The following is a 16,474-nucleotide window of genomic DNA, read 5'->3' on the forward strand; positions in this document are numbered from 1 at the left end:
CATACGATTTCCCATGGTCGCGAGCACTGCATCGTTGACATAGACCCAGTCGGTTTTAATTGTGCTGGCTTATATCTGGCCCAAATTTCACAGCTTTTAATATAGTCTTACGGCCTCGTCTATTCCTGCCCAAAAGTAATTTTCTCGTATTCGTTTGGCAGTTTCCATACAGCGAATTGGCCTGACGAGGGACTATCGTGGTTTTCGCGTAATATATCGTATTTTTCGTTTTCCCGAATGCAACGTTTCCACTCGGGACTCGGGTCAACTGGGCTTCGTCTGGGTTAGGTGCTTGTATAACATTCCATCTATCACTTGGAAGTCTGGGTTTCCTTCACCCTGTCCTAAAAACTGTTGGACAGATAGAGGTGACCTCGATAAAGCGTTGGCCACGTTCCAGCTGCCTTTCCGATACTTCACCTCTAGGTCATATTGCTGCAATTCAAGCGCCCATCGGGCCAATCGGCCGGATGGACGGGTGCTTCGGTGAGCATTCGTTTCAAAGTATTAAATGCGTTGTTCTGCGGCTCCTCCCAAACCCACTTAGCCATTTTCTTGAGCAGTGAGTTTAATGGGGCTGACAGTATTGAAAAATTGGGGACGAAACTGCGGTACCAGGAAGCGATTCCAAGGAATCTGCGCAGTTCCTTAACATTTGTTGGTGCCGGTAGTTTCAATACGGCATCAACCATCAATACGGGATCGGTTCGTATGCCATCGGCAGTAACAATGTGTCCTAAATATTTAAGACTGGTCCTTACGAATTCACACTTGTCCAAATTTATTTTCATCTGGGCTTGTTGTAATCGATTAAAAACAATATTCAATGTGTGTAGATGCTCCTCGAAGGTTCTCCCCAAGATAATAATATCGTCAAGGTAGACGAAAACTAATGGTTGTAGGTCGGATCCGATAATCTGGTCTACTGCGCGCTGAAAAGTAGCTGGAGCCGAATGAAGACCGAGCGGCATTACTTTCCATTGGAATATCCCTCTTCCAGCTACGGTAAAAGCGGTGTATCGCCTGGAATCTTTGCTTAGCGGAATCTGCCAATATCCATTTTTTAAATCTAACGAGGAAATAAATTTTGCTTCACGAAGCTGGTCCAAAATTGAATTTATTTGGGGGCAGTGGTTAAGCGTCTGGCTCACTAATGGCGTTCAGTTGCCGATAATCAATACACATCCGCCTTGCTTCTTCCTAGCTAACACGACGGGAGAACTGTAGGGACTACACGATGGTTCTATGCGACCTTCGGCAAGTAGCTTATCCACTTCTTCGTTGATGATCGCCATCATAGCCGGATTACGTGGAATATGCTTTTGCTTGAACGGCCTGTTGTCAGTTAATGTTATGTGGTGTTCGGCTGTGGTACACAACCCCGATATGCGGTTGAAACGTGCCTGGTGTTGCTTCAGAAGGCAATCTAGGGCTTTATTCTCTTTTTCGCTCAGGAAATCTCGAGATGTAATGGTACTGAGTGTGTGACCGGATGACATTGGTTCGGTTGATGTACGGGTTATTACTTCATCATCCAGCGAGAGCTTGACATTACGGTCGCACAGGAATTTCATGCCCAATATGATCGTTTCGGCTAGGGTAGGGATCACGGCGGCTTTCACTTGTGTAACCATGTTGGCGTATTTTATATTTAAAGAATAGATGTCGGTGCACGATGTGAGTCGTTGATCGGCCATTTGCACCTCTCTCTGCGCATTTTCTCTGGTTTGATTATCTGTTGAGCCAAGAATTCTTTCAGTGTTCCCGATATGCAACTAGCTGTGGCGCCGGTATCAATCAGGGCCTTGAATGGTCGGCCGAACAATATTTATGAAATAGCGAGTGATTGGAACGTCGTCGCAAGCCAACCAGTCGCGTTTTCTGTAACATGAGCAGTCAATTGTGCGGAGTCCTTCCTTGCCACAGTAAGAACAAAATAAAATGCCCGCGTTTTTACAATGGAAACGAGAATGCCCGAACGCTTTACACCTCCAGCAATGATTGTGCCTTGAATAACCCACTGATTTTGTGGTCATCCCGTGCGACGTATGGGTTTGCGTTTGTCGGGATTCATCACGTTTCAGTAGTTCAAAATCGTCGGTTAACCCGATTAATTCGTCGAGCGTCTGAAAGTCGCCTCTTCTTATGTAATGGCGATACTCCGGCCTGAGTCCTTCGTAAATTCTATCGAGATGATTCGGGGTTTTGAGTTGTGCGTGCTGACGGGCCGTCGTCAGCAGTCTTTTGCCCTTTCTCCGTTGAATTGCTTTCGGTTGAAAAACGACTGCTCTAACTGGGTAGTATGTCGATTTGATAAGAAGAATCGTTCGGCTTCCGTACGAAATTCTGCCCAGTCGGTAATGTCTCCTCGTTTCGCCCGGACTGTAGTAGTCTGTCCTTGATGATGCAGTAACATTCGGATAGCTCCTCCATTCTCTCGAGGAATTCGAGGAGGTCGCCATCCCCCGAGTATTTTAAGTCCCATCTTTGTACAATGCCAATCATCTCGTGATCAGGTGGTTCGGACTTATTCGGAGTAGTGGAATTATTGGTGTGTGAGTTTAATCGGGGTACCTCGAGTATTTTCGGTTGTATGATTTCATTTTCTTTAACTTTAAGTTCGGCTTCCAAATCTTTCAACAATTCTTCCGAGGAGTGTGTCAAGCGTTTCGCTCGAACGTATCTAGCTAGCTCTTTCCTAAGGCGGTCTACCGTCGAATCTTCTGTGGGGATATTTGCTGCTTTACACTGAGCTACCAGTTGCGCCTTTTTCAACAAGTATATCCGGCCGAGTGATTTCGTTTCCAGATGCTTAAGATTAACCATCGTACTGTCTTCGGGTGTTGAACTGGAACTATCCTCGTCATTGGGGTTAATTTGTTTTTCCCCAGCTCGATTCTGTTCCAGTACCTGCTCGGGCGCCATTTTATAAGGTGGTTTTGTCGTAGGCTGAGATAGACCAGTAGTTGACCAGGATTACCTTTAAGGACCCACAAACCTTAAAATTAAAACACATGATTTATGCCTTAATAGGTTGAACAGTACAGGTTTTATTGATGGTTATTTGATCGTATATTAGTGCGGAAGCAAGCTAAAAGCCGAAGCAATTAGTGCGGAAGCAAACGAATGCGTAAGGGAGTGAACTCCTTTTGATTAGACGGATCTATGCCAATTGACTTGTCCGACTATTGGAATTCTCCCTACTCACTAAAAAGGCTGCCCATATAAGTGGGGCTCACAACAATTCTTCCGAGGAGTGTGTCAAGCGTTTCGCTCGAACGTATCTAGCTAGCTCTTTCCTAAGGCGGTCTACCGTCGAATCTTCTGTGGGGATATTTGCTGCTTTACACTGAGCTACCAGTTGCGCCTTTTTCAACAAGTATATCCGGCCGAGTGATTTCGTTTCCAGATGCTTAAGATTAACCATCGTACTGTCTTCGGGTGTTGAACTGGAACTATCCTCGTCATTGGGGTTAATTTGTTTTTCCCCAGCTCGATTCTGTTCCAGTACCTGCTCGGGCGCCATTTTATAAGGTGGTTTTGTCGTAGGCTGAGATAGACCAGTAGTTGACCAGGATTACCTTTAAGGACCCACAAACCTTAAAATTAAAACACATGATTTATGCCTTAATAGGTTGAACAGTACAGGTTTTATTGATGGTTATTTGATCGTATATTAGTGCGGAAGCAAGCTAAAAGCCGAAGCAATTAGTGCGGAAGCAAACGAATGCGTAAGGGAGTGAACTCCTTTTGATTAGACGGATCTATGCCAATTGACTTGTCCGACTATTGGAATTCTCCCTACTCACTAAAAAGGCTGCCCATACAAGTGGGGCTCACAATGATGAGAATGAGAATTGTCTCCATAGCGACCAAAAAAATAATAACAAAATATTGTCGTCAGAAGTCATGTTACCATGTAACTGACATCACTCGGTAGTGAAAACATAATCGGCATTGAGTGATAATGGGCTATAGTGGTAGGCACAGTGGCTCACAGCAAGTATATGTAGAGGTGTAAAACGATTTTAAGTAATGGTACGAAAAATACGTATTTTTTTAATATCTTGTGGTTGTGGGAAATAGTATGTACGCCCGTTACACTGCTTTATGCGCTTTACAGACTATCAGTTATTCCGGACGACAGTGCTCGTGTCGAACATATCCCATATATTGTGCATTACATTAGAACACCTTCATATAAACAATGTACCTGCAAGCAAACGAATGAACTTCAAAGTTGATACAGAAAACATCGCTCACTGTTACAGGCATTTGCTTCGGAAAAGGAAACAACAAATACATGGTAGTGATCATCGTGCAATAGTAAAAAAACTCAATGCAATACAGACAGCTGACGAGTGTAGTGAATCTACAGTAGCTTTAAGTATTTTTGTGTTGTCGATGCTATACATGTAAGTCATTGGTTGTATTGCTGTTTTAATTTTTCTGTTCGCCTAGTACTTGTAAAATGAGATTAAGATATATATATCTGTTCGATTTTTGTACAATTATATTATTTTATAATACAATTTTAAATTATTAACTAAAAGTAATAAATATTTACACTTTTTTTAAGTATAAAATATTTAATACTGTGATATTTATGAAACGCAATTTTTTTAAATCTATTGTAGACCCCTGAGGAAGCGATTCAATATCGTAATCGCGAAATATTGGGAACAATAAATAAAATATTTAAAAAAGAACCCGAGCTTGAATAAACATTAATTTATAATTCTAACAAAAGGTCGACCAAAAATCAAATAAAAAACGGATTTTGAATTACTGTCGGATCGCTCTTAAAAATTTAAGAACATTGTGGATAATTCATCTAACTTGGATTTGGCTTTACAATCACCAAATGAAAATTCTATAAAAAGGAAGAAATCTAAAACTAATAAAAAATTCAACGAAAAACGAAACTGAGACCATTTCTCCGGCACCATTGAATTCTAATACTATAACGGAAGTAGATATTACCACTCCGACTAACAATACTGAAATGAATCCTTTAGCTGTTCCACTCATTATTACTACTCCGTCACATTCTGCCACACTGAATAGTGGAGCAGTCATGGCGTCAGCCATGTGCCCACTGATACTAATACTTTCTATTCCCTTTTCAATACGCCTACAAATCAGTGACATGCTGGTACTGCACCAAATCCATTAAGAGTCTTACCGCCAATGAAAACTATTTTTGCTGCTCGTTTTGCTCCTGAAACAACTGAGGATGATATTCAATTCTATATTAAATCTAAACTGAATGCAAATGTTGATGTCAAAGTATCTAAACTGCGATTTATGGAGAGAAGGAACAAATCATCATTTAAAATTGTTGTGCCTGAGGACTGTAGAGCCATCACAAAACTGAATACAACCCTGACTGATATAAATTTTATTGTGGTTTATCGGAATGTTAGAGGACTTAATACCAAATTATGTAATCTATACACTGATAGCTTTGGCTTTAATTACGATTTAATTGTATTTACTGAAACCTGGCTTCAGAGAAATGTCTTGAATACTGAAATCTTATGCGATAGATACAAAATATACAGATGTGACCGCACTAATTGCTTGAAGAAATCAGGTGGTGGTGTCCTAATTGCTGTCTCTACAAAGTATGTTTCGTCTAAACTTGATATTCCTAACGAACATCAAATTGAATATTTGGGAGTAAAAATAAGGTGCGGCTATAATTTGTTGTTTGTAACTTGCTCCTATATTCCTCAAGGTTCCTGTCACGATGTTTATAATGCTCATTTGACTGCTATCCGATCGGTCATAGCTACTGCAAGATCCTCTGATTTGATCGTTGTATCTGGCGATTTTAATCTTTCACCTATTTCATGGAATTTTTGTAAGGATATGAATCACTCTGTACCAAATATAAGTAACGGATTTCATTCTGAATGTATCAAAAATCTATTGAAGGATGGTCTTATTCAAGTCAACAACATTCTAAATTATAAGAATAAATTATTGGATTTGATTCTAATGATGTATTCCTTTCACGCATCAACGCTATTGTAAATCAAGAAGACCTTTATCATCCCACTATCTGTATGAATATAAATATGTCCTATTCAAGATCTGTGGGAAACAAAACTGACACGAAAACTGAAAAGAAATACTGTTTTTGTAAAACTGAACTCCTTACTATTAAATGCAAATTGGTATGATATTCTTCCTGCGAACAATCTTGAGGAATCAATTAATATATTTTACGAAACTTTGAATTCATTCATTGACCAATCTGTCCTATTAATTCGCGTTACTAATTACGCTGGTCCGCCCTGGAACAATAATAAATTAAGTAACTTAAAGAACAGGAAAAATAAACTTAAAAAAATACAAAAAATCTGGCTCAGCTACTGATTACGCAAATTATTCAATCACTCGGTCGGAATACAGCTTGTGAAATAGACAATCATACAACAATTATCTATCAAAAATGAATTGAAATTTAATCCAAAATCATTTTACAAATTTGTTAATTCCAAAAGTCAATCGAATTTTTATCCAAGAAATCATCACTATGGTACTGTTGAGGCGGATGATAATGTATCTATATGTAATATGTTTTCCAAGTTCTTTGCAACAACATACTCCCATAAGAAATTCAAGCAATCTGATGTGTACCCATATAAGATAATGGAACAGTCTACACTATCCACTCCTTTTATATCTCCTAATATTGTGCTGAGATATATGGAAAAGATAAAATGTTCTTTTCGTCCGGGGCCTGATGGGATCCCCAGTAACATACTAAAGTATTGTGCTCATTCTCTATCGACTGCTCTTTCTATTCTATTTGACGAATCTTTGCGTACTGGTTCCTTTCCCACTCTGTGGAAGGATTAATTTATCATTCCACTATTTAAAAGTGGAATCAAGTCTTATATTACTAACTACAGAGGCATTCCCAGCAAAAAAAGCGTCGCCAAAAAAAGTAATGAAAATGTTCTTTTTGGATCCGGAAGTGGTGCAAAATTGGCGCAGAAGCGATGAATTTAACGTGGGCTTGTCATAGGACGGAAGTCCTCCATTTCAACAGGCGTTGCACTGAATTTGCATCACTTCTTTACGTATGATCCGAATTCAATGTTTTGGATGTAAATTAAAAAATTCTGTGATATTTTGTCAAATAAATAATTTTTATAATTTTTAATGGATTCTAACGCTTGTCTCAATTTTTTCATATTGGGTTTAGCATTTTTGTCGACAAAATTTAAATGATTTGTACCATTTTATGAATTCTTACTCTATTTTTAACCTATTTGAATCAAAAAAAGTTAAAATTATCCATTAAAAGTATAAAAAAACCAAGTTATAAAAAATTGAATTAAAAGAACTTCCTGGATAGTTAAAAAAGAACATCATTGGGAGTACATCTTCTGGAAGTGCTTTTAAAGTTGTGCCTTTGGAAGAACTTCCAAATTTTTTTGCTGGGTTGCTAAACTGAGTGCTATTCCAAAACTAATGGAGAATATTATATCTGATATTTTGGTTCAGCAAGTCTCCTCTTTTCTATCACCCAAACAACATGGCTTCCGTAAATCTTGTTAAACCATAACAAATGTCCTGGAACTGACTACAATGATTAATGAAGGCTTTAGAGACCGTTTACAGACTGATGTCGTTTATACTGATTTTAGTAAAGCTTTTGACAAAGTAAATCACTCACTTCGACTGTACAAATTACACCGCATGGGTTTCAGTGATTTAATGGTATCCTGGTTTGAAAGTTATCTGACAAATCGCTCTCAATCAGGGCTGTGGGGTCGGAGCCGGAGTCGTACACCCAAAGAAATTTGTTAGTAGGGACAGCAGAACAGTCTGCTAAAACAGCAGAAAGTGTGCTGAAAAAGGGACAGCAGTCACTGTTTGCTGAAATAGCAAACATTTCCTGCTATTTTTTAAGCTCGACTACACTAAATCATGTTTTATTTTGGCTGAAACAAATAAAAATATCAACTTAGGAGCTATCCTAACATAATTAAAACAATATTTTATGAAAATCTATATTAATTGATTAAAAATCTGAATATTTATCGATTTGAGGCATAACAGCAAACAAAATGTTTGCTGATCGTATTTATGAGCTTGTAAGTATGTTACAGTGCAAAAATATACCAAAAATTACTTTTGGTTCTTAAATATGCTTTGGGGAAAAATTTATAACTTAAAAATTTTATAATTTATTGTTCATTAGGCCCTGAAGTACAAAAATATAACAGCAGACATCGACAGCTGTTATTTGCAGACTTTTTTCTATGAGTGTAGAAATTTTGCTCGACTCCGGCGAAAAAAAATTCGAAAACCACTTCATATCTTTCTAACTAAAGAAATATTTCGACAAATTAGATTCCATTAGGGTTTTCAACAACGAAAAACGAAGTACTGGATTTCAGGTCATTCAAAGTGTATTTATACGGGTGAAATTTCACGGTGATGTAAAAATTAGGATTGACTAGAATATGGGCCGAATTGGTCAATTGCATTGTCCATTTTTAACATATTAAAATATCGATTTTTGACCCTATATACTCATGATAAAGGTACAATTTTAAGGCAATATAACAGTAGAACCTAACGTTCTGAATTTTTGGCAGGTATGTCGACACACATTTAAACTCAACTTCCGATTTTTTTAAGAAATTTTTCCCAGTCTTGTGCACATTATAAGTTAAGTCCGAAGCCATAATCGATACTGCTGCATGTTTATGGGATCGATAACACATTTACCGATTATTTAGTAATCGCCGACAAGTCGTATCGATCCAACAAACTGTAAGATTCTTAACAAACACCGACATTCCGTCCGGAATAACTGATAGTCTGTAAAGCGCATGATAGACCATTTATAAATCGATGTTTCACCATTTTATTTCTACACTCAAAAAAAAAATTAACTCTCTATTTCACTAAAGCCAATTTAACTTTATTTTAGTTCATGGAATTATTATGTTTGGAGAAAGAGTCCTTTATTATTTTTTTTTTTTGAGTACGTTAGTTAAATTAACTAAAACCGAGGAAAACTATGTACACAAATGGAGCATAAAGATTAACTAAATTCTTGTCTTCCACAAAATAGTTCAGTATACAATTGCGTTCATCATGAACATCGTATGTCACTAAAGACATTCTTGCAATTTTGAACTCCAAGTTTTTCCTTGAAACTACAAATTTTTATTTAACAAATGAAAAAACTTAATTATGTCCAATAAATTTTCTTGAATTTGTCGAAAAATATTTACTTATTTTAATGACATCGGCGTGATGCCAGCGTTTGTAATACTGTTTAGTTAAAATTTTCTAAAAGTGTTCAAAATTTGCTAAAATTAAATGAAAGTTGTATTCCAGGTGGATTCACTGAAACAATATTCGTAACTGTCCAGCTATTCCTGTCATCTGTTGTATGGTAGTTATTTAAAATTCTGCCCGTCCTAATTTTTGACAGTTTATGTTTGTTTTATATATCCGACACATTACATTTTTTAACATCTAAACATTATATCTGATTAGTCCGACATTTTGATTTTATTATTATTTTTCGCTTTTATGTAAATTTATTTTTTATAAAAAGCTTATATCCTGCCAGCATTTCAAACACTGACACTGCAACAATCGCCAACTGTGATAGTATTTTGCATCACTATTCGCATGAAAGTATTTTGCCATCACTATTGTTACAAGAGCCATTTTATATTTTGTGAAACACCATACGAAACTAGCTTATTATAATTTATTTAAATAAAACCGAAAGTACACCCAAAAAATTTTGTTACTCATAATAGCAAAAATATTTGCTAAAACAGCAGATTTTGTTTGCTGAGAAAGGGACAGCAGTAGCATGTAGTTGTTTCAGCAAACATTCGTTAGTTGAAACAGCAAACATTTTTTACAGCTAAAATAGCAAACAAATGCTGCTGAATTAGCAAACTTCTTTGCTAAAAGTTTTTGACAAACATCTCTGCTGAAATAGCAAACTGCGTTAGTTGAAATAGCTAACATTTTTACTGTTATAACAACTACAAATGTTTGTTGTCCCAGCAACAAAATTGGTCGTTTTTAACGATATGTTGAAATGAAACCCGTAAATCATTTAATACAATAACTTCTACATTTATTAAATGTGTGAAATAAATTGAATTCCATCGAAGTATTGGAAGTTGAGTTGACGTGTTGTACAAGATTTATTTACATTTATTTTTCTTCTTTGGCCTTATACACGCGGATAAAACATAACAATCTGTAACGAAAAGAAGTAGAAAAAAGCAATTAGTAACTACACTAGTTTACACTACAATTTACATTTGATTAGAGGTTGGTTTTTATGTATTTTCATCAAGTGAATTCGAAAATAGAGGTTAAAAATTTTTTAATGGTACAGTTTTTAAGATATACTTATATTTGTTTGTCCTTTTTTCATTAGCAAAATAATATCTCGAGCTAAAAATGTACGATTATATCGAACAAATGTGGATCTGTGATAAGTTAAGTGGTTCAAAATATATTTAAAAAAGGGCACATTCTAAAAAAATATGCTTATAACTTTGTCATTTTCCTTCCAATCTTATTCTTACGTTAAAGTATCACATTTACGAGCATAAAGTGAAACCGAACGTTATTTCAACTGTTGGCACTTTTCCACCGGCACAGAATCACTGTAAAACATGATAAAAATTTGCTCAATTTTTATCGATATATTTAGAACCACTTAACTTATCTCAGATTCAACGATATAAGCGGACATTTCTAGCTTGAGATATGATTCTCGCGTCTAGTAAAAAACTAAAAATGTAAGTATATCTCAAAACGTGTTGCATATAAAAATTTAACTTCCATATTCGAATTCAGGAAATGAGAATACATTAAAAAATCACCTCACATCAAATATACCTCACAAAAATTTTATTTTGTAAACTATTTTTATTTATAGGTATTGTATTGGACGACGTCATCAAAGTTCAAATAGGTACTTTTAGCAAAAATTAAAATGGTTAAAACTAAAAGCATACATTATTCTCTTAAGGCCGTATTTAGTAAAATAGCAAGGTTGTAATGTTATCCTGGTTTTAATACTCACATTTAAGGTGAACTTTGCCAATTGTGAAACATTCGAGTACAGTTTAGGTTAGCTATAGTGGCAGCCCGCTATTTCAGGCCCACTTTGACTATTCAGTCCCTTATGATACAGCAGTGTTGAACTTCTCTCTTGTCACTGAGTGCCACCCGATTCCATGCAGGAAGCTCAAAGACCAGGAATCTCCTTTTAATAGCCGAGCCTGAACACCATTTCCCATTGCGATGAAAAATTTAGAGTAGGTTTGAAATATTCAGAAATATCACCAACATTCTAGAGGGAGTAATCCACCTATCCACCGTTGCAAAACTTTATACTGTTTAGTCGAAACTAGGATTGAATCCATAACCGTTTGTATGCAAAACGGGCTTGAACCATTGTACGACGGTTGCTCCCATATATCAATGTATAATAGCAATTTTCCAATCTAAAAATTATTAAAAACAAAAGTTCTTTAAAATGAATACAATATTATACAACCCAATACTTACCAAACAACACAAAATAATTTTTCTAGTTTCCCGGCTTGTCTCGTGTTTTCGTTTAAAAGTGATGTTTTGACGGCGTTGGCGTTTGACATATCGACGTTGACATTTGTCAAAACCAACATTAGGGCTGTTTTTTTGTCCGTGAAGGACAAAAAAAAACAGACTACTCATTTGTCCTGGACATCTCCAAAAATATGCAACACTGTCATCAGCTGTTTAAAAACAATCACAGAAAAGAAGTGAAATCTTGCATTTTTAATGTATGAAATGCTCCAATTAGTAATACATATTTACTGCTGCGATTATTTATGACACTATACCACTTTGAATTACATGTTTTTCCATAAATTAGTAACAATAAAGTGCTATTGTGAATCGATGGAGCGTCACTTTATCAAAACACAATCTGACAAGATCGGCGCGACTTGCACTGATGAGATGTTCTGGATAGAACACCAGTGCAACGATGTTCTGGATAGCCCATACAAATGTTGTACCCAGTGCAAAAAGAAAACAGCCCTATTAGGTCTGTTTGCGTACTTTTCTAGCAATAGATCTGTTCGCGTACTTTTCCAGTAAAAACATATCCAGTAAAAACTAGCAAGAGAGTAAGAGTGTATTTTACAATCTTTGCTTAAAATTGCTACACGAACGGTATCCAGTAACTATTTGCAAATTGAAAATTTCAACTGCTAAAACATTGAAAACAAAAAAACGAATCCTGTATATTTAACTTCCAATCGTAGTTGCCGAACATATACATTGTATTGATACTTTGTTTGTTATCAATAACCAGCTAGCAACGTATGCTATGGTTTGCAAAATTTTACTGGGAAAAAATCCCTAGCAAAAACTTGCAATTTCTCTATCTCATAACTGTCAAATGTAGTCTCTCTCCGGCTCTCTTTTGCTGGCGTTTTGGTGTAAACGAACGACTTCCAGTAAAAATTTTTAATAATTATCAAAAATTATCGGGTTCTCGAACGGAGCTAATAATTATCCAATAAAAACTACCAAAAGAGTAAATGTGCATTTTACTCTCTTTGCTTAAAATTGCTGAAAAGTACGGGAATGCAAACCAGTAACTAGAGAAAAGTAATCGTGAAAAATTAGCGGCTAAACTCGAACCCACCTTAAGGTGGGTATTAAGTTCGAGTTTAAGGTGGGTACTAAGTTCGAGTTTATCCGCTAATTTTCAATAAAGTGAAAACTAAATCAGTAAAAAACGTTATAAAATTATACATATTTGTATAATTAATAAATTAATACCCACCTTTAGCCGCTAAAAACGACATTTTTAACGATTACTTTTCTTTAATAATCCATTTTAAGGAATACAAACTTTGTGAAAATTTGCTTTGGGCTTTTCCCCATCAAGTTATAATAAAATTTGCAACAAATATGTATAATTTCATGCATTTTTCTTACTGATTTAGTTTTCACTATAGCGATTTTAGCGGCTAAACTGGAACTTAATGCTCACATTTAAAATGTAAATTACTAAAAAGTGTTGCTTGTTCACAAATGTTATTGCATAATCAAAAAATACTAATTGTTTTTAACGTTTGAAGTTTTATAGTGTGTGCCAATTTACTATTGTCCATTTGACTGGAGAGACTTTATAATTTTATTCGGATCAGTAGAAAATTTCAGCAAACTACTGAGTTTTCTGCAGTATGTCTGCTGTTCCAAAATAACAAATTGTTTGCTGTTTTAGCAAAAAAATCTGCTAAAACAGCAGCATTTTGTTTGCTGAAAAATAGCAGACAGTGTTTGCTATTAACAACAGACTTTTTTCTATGAGTGTAAATTTCTGAAAACATAGTTATTTCGCTTAAAATTGTGAAAGGTATATTGGTGAACAATTTTCGTCTTTAAAAATTGAATAAAGTGATTGTTTTTCCGATATTTTTCCAGACACGCTGCCTCGATTGAGAATAAACACACTGGCTGATAACCGTTGCAACGTGTAACTTGCTACTTGTAAATCAACATCATTCTTGTATTAAGGTGGGTATTAAGTTCGAGTTTAGCCGCTAAAATTGCTATTTTTCACGATTACTTTTCTTAATTAATCCACTTTAAGGAATACAAACTTTATGAAAATTTGCTTTGGGCTATTCCCCATCAAGTTATAATAAAATTTGCAACAAAATTTGTATAATTGTATGACTTTTTTTACTGATTTAGTTTTCACTTTAGCGATTTTAGCGGCTAAACTCGAACTTAATACCCACCTTTAATGCTAAAAATTATATTAAATGTGATGTGATAGTCGTATAAAAGAATTTATAAATGTTTAATCAAATTAATAAACATCTAAATACTCGTGCACTCATAGAAAAAAGTCTGCTAAAAACAGCAGTCGATGTCTGCTGTTATATTGTTACGAATTTGATAATTATAGATTTAAGTTTGTTTAAATTAGTTTCCGTTAATTTAAAATTTCAAATTGTATCGATAAAATTTCGCTATCACTTGTTGGAATCATCTAGTATTTTCCTAAATTTCTTTTATGTTCTTTTGTTTGCTTATTTTCATATCGAAATGTTAGTTCTTACTCTCGCATAGAATAACAACCCCTTTGCTTTGTTATTTTGCTTTCTCATTTCATCTCATTGTCTATTGTCATTGTTGTTGTAGTAATGCGAGCATATATCTATGTGAGTGTATATGTGTTTGGCAGCCACCAGACGAATAGCTTAATGGTCGTAGATCCTTCTAGCGTTGTCTAAAAATGTTCTGGCGTTGCCAGAATATTGTAGTGCTGCCAGAATGTTCTCGTATTGCCAGACCGTCATATATAAAAGCGCTCGCATGCTGCTAACGAGTCAGTCTTAATTAAAGCGTCAAACGAATAACATCAGTGTGAACGAATTGTAAAGTGAAGTCATAGTAAATAAATTGTAGATTAACGTTATTTAAACGAACAGTGTTTTAATTGTCGGGTAATTAAAAAAGCCTAAATATAAAAACGTAACAATTGGTGTCGGAAGTGAAATAACGAAAAAAATCTACAATGAAGATTAATGAGCTTCGAGTGGAAGACTTAAAAAAGGAATTGAGCAAACTGGAGCTGCCGACAACAGGCAATAAGGCCCAGCTTCAAAAGCGTCTACTGGAAGAGTTTGAACGGCGTAATATGGACATTGCGACGCATGAGTTTGATTATAAGGAAGACATTGATGAATCAATACTCGTCAATACCAGCAGTGTAGAAACTCCGTCTGTGGCTTCGAGTGTTGTAGATTACACATCAATGCTCAGTGTTTTGAGTAAAATGATGGAGGAAAACTCTAGAAAAATCATGGATGGGAATTCTAGAAAAATGGAAGAAAATTCTAGAAAAATAGAAGCAAATTCTAGAAAATTGGAAGAAAAATTCGACGAAAATTCAAAAAAGATGGACGAAAATTCTAGAATTCTCAATGAAAAACTTCAAGAAATTTCTGAAAGCATGGAAAACGTGTGGACCATATAGAAGGTCAAATTATAGAATTGGATAAGAAAGTTCTTTCCGTAGATGAGAAAATTGTGGTTCACGATGAGAAACTTCTACACCTGGAGAAAAAAATGGCTGACCTGGAAATTAAAGGTTGTCCCGTGCGCGTAATCGACGGCCCAAAAATCAAAACTCCTGTTTTTGATGGCTCATCTTCATTTGATGTTTTCAAATTCCAATTTGAGACGGTGGCATCCAGAAACATGTGGAATGACAACGACAGAGCAATTGAACTTCTGTTGGCATTGAAGGGTAATGCTGCCGATGTAATACAAAGTATCCCAACTTCTTCCAGAAATAACTATAACGAAGTAATAGCTGCACTACAATGCAAGTACGGTGGAGAACATAAGCAAGACATCTTTAGAATGGAATTAAGAGGTAGAATCCAGAAATCAAACTAGACTCTACAAGACTTTGCAACAGAAGTTGAGCGGTTGGTGCTACTGACATACCCAGGAGAGAGTCACCCACTTGTGGACCGCATCAAAATTGAGACCTTTGTGAATGGCATTCGAGACCCAGACATAAAATGTGCAACATATGCGTCACAAGAGGCTACATTCGCTGAAACAGTAACATTTGCACTTGCGCAAGAAACTGCGAGATTGCTGGCACGGCCCCAAATTCACAAAGTACGCAGAGTAGAGACCGAGTGTGAAGAATCGAAATCTATCATTGACTCGATGAAAGAGGCAGTGAAGCAGGTAATGCAAGAATTGAAACAGGATGCAACTAAATCCCGAATCAAATGCTATAACTGTGATAAGCCGGGACATCTAGCTCGAGAATGCAAAGCACGACGCAAACGGTCAATATACACATCACCATCAATAAACAATAGCCATAAGAAGGTGACCCCACAGTCAAGTGAGTCACCTTTAAACTAAATCGAGCTAGTTCAGCAGGGCAAGAGCTGGCTCCCCCAGACGATGGCCCCACCATCTCCATAGCAATAGTCCAACAGAAAAATAACAATTTAACTATTGCGGGTGTTATTAATGGCGACAAGCGTACTTTGACGTTGGATACTGGTGCATCAAAGTCTATTATTAGATCTGATTTAGTAAAAGGAAAAGTTACACCACTGATTGGAGTCAAGCTACGCACGGCTACAGGGGAACCCGCAACCGTATATGGAAAGGTCGCCGTAAAATTAACTATTGCTAACAAACCCGTTACTTATGATTTCATTGTGGCCGATATAGTAGACGAAGTTATAATTGGAGCGGATTTCATGATTGCTTTTGATCTCAATCTGGATATGAACCGTCATGTAATGACATGGTGCGATGCCGAAATAACGGTAAACGTGGGATACGACGAGTATACACCTGTCAGACGTTTGACAACGAGCCAGTCAGAGTCTATACCACCGAATGCCGAAGC

The 16,474-nt window shown here is 36.1% G+C and overlaps 1 long non-coding RNA gene across 1 annotated transcript; it reads right to left on the reverse strand.

The window, feature by feature from the left end:
- Positions 1-10,113: 10,113 nt before the first annotated feature.
- LOC142236143 (uncharacterized) lies at positions 10,114-11,708 on the reverse strand. The gene is made up of 3 exons (XR_012721915.1): positions 11,587-11,708; positions 11,099-11,522; positions 10,114-10,261 (listed from the first exon to the last, which is right to left on the reverse strand). It is a non-coding gene; the product is annotated as an uncharacterized LOC142236143 (long non-coding RNA).
- Between the last annotated feature and the right edge of the window lie 4,766 nt (positions 11,709-16,474).

Source organism: Haematobia irritans, chromosome 4, assembly GCF_050003625.1.
Source record: "Haematobia irritans isolate KBUSLIRL chromosome 4, ASM5000362v1, whole genome shotgun sequence".
NCBI lineage: Eukaryota > Metazoa > Arthropoda > Insecta > Diptera > Muscidae > Haematobia > Haematobia irritans.